Below are 6,939 nucleotides of genomic sequence, written 5' to 3'. Positions count from 1 at the left end.
AAAACACTTTATTAATATTCACAGTAAAAAAGAACACAGTTTATTCCCTTTGTGTCTTTGTGTCTGGTTAGTATTTCACTGTTCCTGCTCCCAGTTTGTCTTGTGTCTTGAACGTGACACAGTTCACTGGTGTTACAGAAATGTTTTTATGAAGCAGTGAATTGTCTCTTCAAGCCCACAGCAAACCCTACTGACCAATACTGACTGGACCTGCAGGACACAGTACTGACCGATACTGACTGACCACAGAGGAGCTGGGCTCTGGACCTGCAGGACAGTGTACTGACCGATACTGACTGACCACAGAGGAGCTCAGGTCTGGACCTACAGGACACAGTACTGACCGATACTGACTGATCTCATTGTAAAGGACAGAGACAGACTTTGGGCTGTACTACAGCCTGTTCAGACTCTTATTAGACACACTGTATCAACACACCAATTTTACAATATTTACTGCTTTATTTCCCCCTGTTGTGCAGCGCTGATCTGCATGTATGTTTGATTTGGAAATCCTGAAGCTCTTTTACGACCCTAAAGCATCTTTTCAATTGAAAGAGTGAATTGGAGAGAGAGAGTTGTGCTATGGTATTGTTATATTAATAAACGGGGTTACCGGAGATTAAAGTTAGCCAGTACGATGTATTATTATTTTTATTTGTTTAACTTTTTATTAGTAAAGCAAGAGGAAAAAGAATACAAACAAGAGCGCATATAACATATCAGTTACATCGTCAGGGGTACATATTACAATGCAAATACACACTATAAAAAAGTTTAAACAGCAAATAAAGATAAGGTCCGCTCAGCTTTCATGTTTTTACATTTCGAAATCTGTAAGTCTGTAAACACGCCTTTGCATCTACTTCGAACAGTTCAAACAGGACTCTTCCCAGATCGTTTCACTTTGTGTCTACAATAACGTGCCAGTGTAAGTCAATTACAAGAGATACAAGCCAGTATTGTTTTGATGAAAGTCACATGCGCTGGCACCGCCTTAGGTACGTAATCCACATCTGTCCAATCAGGCCCAGGAATATCACCTGGACCCGCCCCCCTTGTTAGCGACGAGCCTTCCTGACGTCATAAAAGAGCGCCGGATGTTGTTCCTTCGTTTGGAATGTAGCAGGTGCGTTTGCTGTTTTGCGGTAGCGGCGAAATTTGTTCTGTCTCTTCGCTGCTGCCGTTTTCTAAGATAGGTGAAGATCATAACCAGAGTCTCATGCTCAACCGATATTCCGGGTCACTCGACCTCGCTGTGGGCTTTGAAATGGGCGAGTTTCCGGCGGACGGGCGGCTGACCCGGCGTGAGCGGTGAGTATCCGGACACACGCTGACCGAGCCTCTCTAGAGCAGCACCGACACGTCCGCTTCCAAAAAGCGTCTGAAATAGCTTAGTACACGTTTCAGGGGTGTGACTGTGCGTGCTGGTAATGATAAAATATCCTGTTTTTAATTAATAAATGTTCTGCACATTAGTTGTGGTGGAGGGGAGTCCCCATTACCTGTAAAGCGCTCTGGGGGGAGTGTCCAGAAAAGTTTCTAGTTTCCAGAAAAGCGCTATATAAGTGTTAAGCACTTATTAATTATAATTATTATTCTCTGTGCACTGAAGACCTTTGTTTCCAGTTTAGAGCTCCGTGATTTTAATGAGGAGCTTTTCTGGCTGACTCCAGACACTTGATAATTCTGTTTAATGAACCTTTTGAGCTCCCCGGAACTATGCCACTCTCCTGGGACAAGTGAGAAATATTTGTGTTTTTTGGATGCGAGACATTGATTAGTCGCCTTAATATAGCGGGGGTTAGTCCTGTGAGCTGACTTCAACCCTGCAGGCCTGTGTCTGTTCCCCTAGTTAACGGCAGTAACGTCAATATTCATACTTCTTCGTTACAAACTGCATAACTCTTCTTATCTAATGGCTCAGTTCTGATTTAGGTAAAGATCCCACCCAAAGAAAGTGGGAGATGAGATTGTCTAATTTTATGAACTTAAAAAAGTATATGGAAATATTAAAGATGAGGAGATCCCCTGAAGGAGGCTTCACAGCTGAAACGTTGTTTTCTTCTCTTTTAGCAGGGAATAATAATTACTTGTTCCTTTGCAGACTAGGCATGCTGATGCAGCTCCCCACCTGAACTAAGATTAGGAGATGTTGTACTGTAATGGTTTATATGAAACATCTTAGTTTTAAACCATTTCTATTAACACATTTACAACTTATTTAAAAAACTTTGCAAGAGATGCAAGTGTCAAATGTGCATGTCCCCTTCTGAGCTTTTTGTGAGTCGCTCAATGCTTGGAGATCATTGAAGTCTGGTTCAGCACACTCTGCAGTTTCAGGCTGCGAAAGGGAGAAGCCATCTTGTCTGTGCTTGTGAGTATCACTCCCAGCTCTTAGTTACTCGAGGAGAGCTCTGTCAGCCCTGCACAGGTGCAGTGTGATTCTCTCAGCCTTGTCCCCGGTGAGTGTGACGCAGGCGTGTCCCCCCAGATCCGGGGAGCAGAGCTCGTTGGCTTCTCACTGAAACCCCAAAGTGCCCCCTGGGTAAAGTAACTGGGGTAGTGAGTTATCTGAAATGGGGGCTGAGGGGTTGATGAAGGAGAGGAGCCCGGAGGAGTGAACCCGCCTCAGTCTTGGGAACTGGAGCTGAGATGTTGACCTCCTGCTCCGGTGTTCCGGCTGTGTCTCCCTCCCATCCGGAGCAGTCCGGAAGATCTGGGAGAAGCCAACAGGAAGAAACTCCTCCTGGACCTCAACTCTGGGAGGAGCCCAGTGCCTGGACCCCCCCCAAAGACTCGGGCTGACCAGGAAGAGGAGGAAGAGCCTGGACCCTCTGGAGACTCAGGCTGACCAGGAGGAGCCCAGGGTTGTCATCAGAACTACGGAACAAGGGGGAGAGAGAGCCTGTGGACAACAGGCCTGTGTTTCTCCAGGACGGGTCTCCAGAACAGCAGCTCTGGACCGGAGCAGTCGGGACTCGGTGGAGCACAGGCTGCCTTCAGGCCTGTTTATTCCCACCAGACACAGCTCCTGCAGGAGGAACCTGACCCTGCAGGCAGGGAGAGGTCAGGGAGGCTGTAGGACAGGTGGGGAGGGACTGGGAATGTGGGAGCTGCCCCCCGTGTTGGGGAAACAGGATCAGGCAGCCAGGGGTGAAATGGGGTAAAACTGTAGGGCAACACTGTACTCTCTGATATTTGAACTACAGAGGCCACTACAGAAGATTGCTCAAAGGATTTTTTTGCCATGAGTATCATGTGTTACTCAGTGGAGTCTCCAGGTGTTGGTTTAAAACTCTGAGCTGTCCTGTTTCTCAATAGAGATGCTGGACGTGTCCCGCAGGTTCGCTCATACAGGGACACAGTCTGGAAGTCCTGCTCCCTGATGGAGTCCGTGAGATCAGGGTGATCTCTCTCAGGAGTGTCCCACCTCTGTCCTGACCAGGCACAGCTGGGATCCTGGATCAGCCAGGTAGAGAATGGAGTTTGTTCTCTGTGTGTGGTTCAGGGTGATGTGTGGGGTCATGCGATGTGATTTTCTGTCGTCTTTATATTGTCTCTGCAGGCGCTGCTGTGTGGGCGGTCGTCTCTGGAGGAGCCAAGCTCAGAGCAGTCCGACTCGGGGACGCAGTCACCCTGCCCTGTGACCTCAAACTCCGAGACGAGACCACCTGCTTGAGAAAGCAGACCCCGTCTGTGGGGGTAATGGCTTATAAAAACCCTATACAGCAGAGAATGATCCCTCTGACCACTGGAAGGGACTTGACTGGTGCTGCAGGCTGTCTGATCTTCCTACTTGTGTTTTACAGGAAAGGAAGAGCCTACCCCTGACTTGAACCCTGAGCCCTGCCCAGCCTGACAGGAGATCGCAGCACGAGTGAGTCTGATCTTCACCCTGTTCTCTGCTCTCCTTCTGCATGTGTCTCCACTGGCTCAGTCACGGAGCAGGAGAGAGAGGTGAGAGAGACGCACCTGTCCTGTATGTATATAATCTAGAGACACACCTGACCTGTGTTTATACAGTCTAGAGGCACATGGTCTAGAGACACACCTGACCTGTGTTTATACAGTCTAGAGGCACATGGTCTAGAGACACACCTGACCTGTGTTTATACAGTCTAGAGGCACATGGTCTAGAGACGCACCTGTTCTGTATGTATACGGTCTAGAGACGCACCTGTCCTGTATGTATACGGTCTAGAGATGCAGGGTTGCACCTGACCTGTATTTCAAAGAAGGTTGTGAGTTTGGATGTGGAAGTGATGACTGTCTGATACCCTTGAGCTCTGGGGCACAGTGGAAGCAGGTCTTGTCACTGACAGTGTTAATGACGTCTGTCTTGTTTCAGTTTAAATGAAAGATTTGTCAAAAATGCAGTTAGACAGGGCTGAGAACTACTTCAGTGTCCGGTTTATTCTGGACGTAGATTTGAGCTTCGACAGTATAGAAATGACTTTTGACCATATGATGTTAATCCTAATATCTGACCAAGTATGAATATGTAAATAAAGCTTTTTGTTATGGTCGTTCATCTCCGATCCTCCTCACAAGCCCACGAGATTCCCTGGAAAACACAGACGGACGTTCGGACCAGATCAGCGGAAGTCTGCAGGAGTCGCTTAATGAAGGGACTGCTTTGTACCAAAACAACTGAAAACCTGACAGAATTAACAAGGACTCCTTTTCTGGATATTCTCTGTACTTGTTAACCACTAAACCAGACAGTCTCTTCAGTCTGTTTCCTGAATAATTAGTTCATTGGCCTATTTCCCATGCTGGGAATGCACTGGGATTCTTAGTCACTAAACCAGTCGCTCTTTCCTGAATATTTTGTGTTGCATAGTGAGTTTACTGCTTAGTCATTGCAATGTTTAGTCACAGCCCAGTCTTTGTCCCGAATATTGACTTTTATTCACTGTACTGGTTAGTCACTGGGATTGGTAGTCACAGTACTAAGTAATCCCTAACAGGTATTCACTGTAGTGGCCTGTCAGTGTGATTGGTATTTGTTGTAATAGATAATTACTTAATCACTATACTTTGTATTCACTGTGGTTGGTACTGAGTATTCAGTGTAACAGATAAGCGGCGTGATGATTATTCTCTGTGACTGATAGGCCCTGTACCGGGTGTTCACTGTCACAGATAACTTTGTGTTGGAAATTCACAGTAATGGTTTACAAGATATTCCCTGAAATGGTAAGTCACTACGCTTGTTCGTGTCTTTGCTTATTAATTATTTTATTAAATGTTGGACACTAAACCAGTCACTGTCTTTTAGGAATAACTGTCTCTTCACTCTGCTGGGTGTTCACAGAAATGGCTGCACACAAAAACGGTCCCTCTGTTTTGTGAATGATTATTGTACTACATAGTCACTGTTCTGGGTATTCACTGGGATGACGAGGGGAGTGGGGGTAGTGTCACTGGGATTGGTCACTATGCTAAGTAATCACTGTAAAAGATTTACTGTAGTGGCCTGTCACTGTAATACATAATGATTCATTCACTATACCTTGTATTCACTGTGGTTTGTACTGAGTGTTCACTGTAATAAATGTCTGCACACAAATAGTCAGTCTATTTCATTAATAATTGTATTATAGTCACTGTGCTGGGCATTCACTGGATTGGTGAGTCACTAAACCAGTGGGTCTCTCTGTGCTCACTGTAATGGTGAGAGGAGTGGGGTACCAGCCAGGTGAGAGCTGGAGGGAGTGGGGTACCAGACAGTTGAAGCCAAAGAACATTCCTGTGTGACACTGAACATCCTCAACCATGATCTTTGTGGAACCCTGGAAAAGTCAAGAGGGAGGACAGACGCCCCAACATCGGAGCTCTCTCCCAGTCGGACACCAGGAGCCCTGACGCCCTCATCCTCCCCTATCGGCTCCATCTCTCCGGTCGTCTCGTCTGGACGTCGGGCTCCAGGATCTCAGGGAAGGTTCCCTCCTCCCAGCCCGGCTCAGGCCTGAGGAGTCTGGAAGATCTGGGAGAAGCCAACAGGAAGAAACTCCTCCTGGACCTCGACTCTGGGAGGTGCCCAGCGCCTGGACCCCCCTGAGGACTGGGGCTGACCAGGAGGAGGAGGAGCCCAGTGCCTGGAGACACAGGGGTGTCAGAACCTCCGAAGGGGGAGAGAGAGCCTGTGGACAACACGCCTGTGTTTCTCCAGAACAGCAGCTCTGGACCGGAGCAGTCGGGACTCGGTGGAGCACAGGCTGCCTTCAGGCCTGTTTATTCCCACCAGACACAGCTCCTGCAGGAGGAACCTGACCCTGCAGGCAGGGAGAGGTCAGGGAGGCTGTGGGACAGGTGGGGAGGGACTGGGAATGTGGGAGCTGCCCCCCGTGTTGGGAAACAGGATCAGGCAGCCAGGGGTGAAGTGGGGCAACACTGTACCAGGCTGGAGAGGGCACCCCCAGACCTGCAGTTAGAGGACAAGAGGATGTTCTTGACTGGTCAGCACAGGAGGGGACAGGGTACCCCATCAGCACTGAAGGGCACGAGGCGCCAGGCAGGTGAGTGCAGACCAGGTGAGTCTCTCCTTCACTGGCTGTCCCTCGCAGGTGACGCTGGTCTTACATGATCGGTGCTGATCGGACCAATCTGGATCCACAGACTCAGAAGGGAAAGAGCAGGAGTCGTCTCGGGGAGACATCCAGGGTGTCCTGATCTCCTGCCTGCTGGAGCCTGTGAGGATGACCATGATGACGAAGAGCTGCAGGCGACCCTGATTCAGGCTGCTCCTTTGAGATGAGCTCCAGGCGGCGAGCCAGTGGACTCCTCCTATCGGGGCTCCAGGGGGTGACCCTCAGGGCTGTGTCCTGATTTCCTGCTGTCTCTCCCTCAGAAGGACCTGGTCACTGTGCTGTTGACACTACACTCTCGAACCCGAGTCCAACACCACCCTCCAGCTCGAGCACAAGGTCAGGT

General features: G+C 48.7%; 1 long non-coding RNA gene across 4 annotated transcripts; it reads left to right on the top strand.

Moving 5' to 3' along the window:
* The first annotated feature begins 658 nt into the window (after positions 1–658).
* Positions 659–5,575, top strand: LOC138243082 (uncharacterized). 4 transcript variants are annotated; one of them, XR_011191938.1, is made up of 5 exons: positions 659–1,314; positions 3,325–3,475; positions 3,569–3,705; positions 3,813–3,960; positions 4,555–5,575. It is a non-coding gene; the product is annotated as an uncharacterized lncRNA (long non-coding RNA). The 4 variants fall into 4 exon arrangements; XR_011191939.1 differs by having other exon boundaries at positions 664–1,314; positions 3,347–3,475; XR_011191941.1 differs by lacking the exon at positions 659–1,314 and adding an exon at positions 1,328–3,069.
* The last annotated feature ends 1,364 nt before the right edge of the window (positions 5,576–6,939 follow it).

The sequence above is a fragment of the Lepisosteus oculatus genome, chromosome 14 (genome assembly GCF_040954835.1).
Source record: "Lepisosteus oculatus isolate fLepOcu1 chromosome 14, fLepOcu1.hap2, whole genome shotgun sequence".
NCBI classification, from domain to species: domain Eukaryota; kingdom Metazoa; phylum Chordata; class Actinopteri; order Semionotiformes; family Lepisosteidae; genus Lepisosteus; species Lepisosteus oculatus.
Note: the sequence above shows the minus strand (reverse complement) of the source record. Positions and strands in the feature narration are given on the sequence as shown.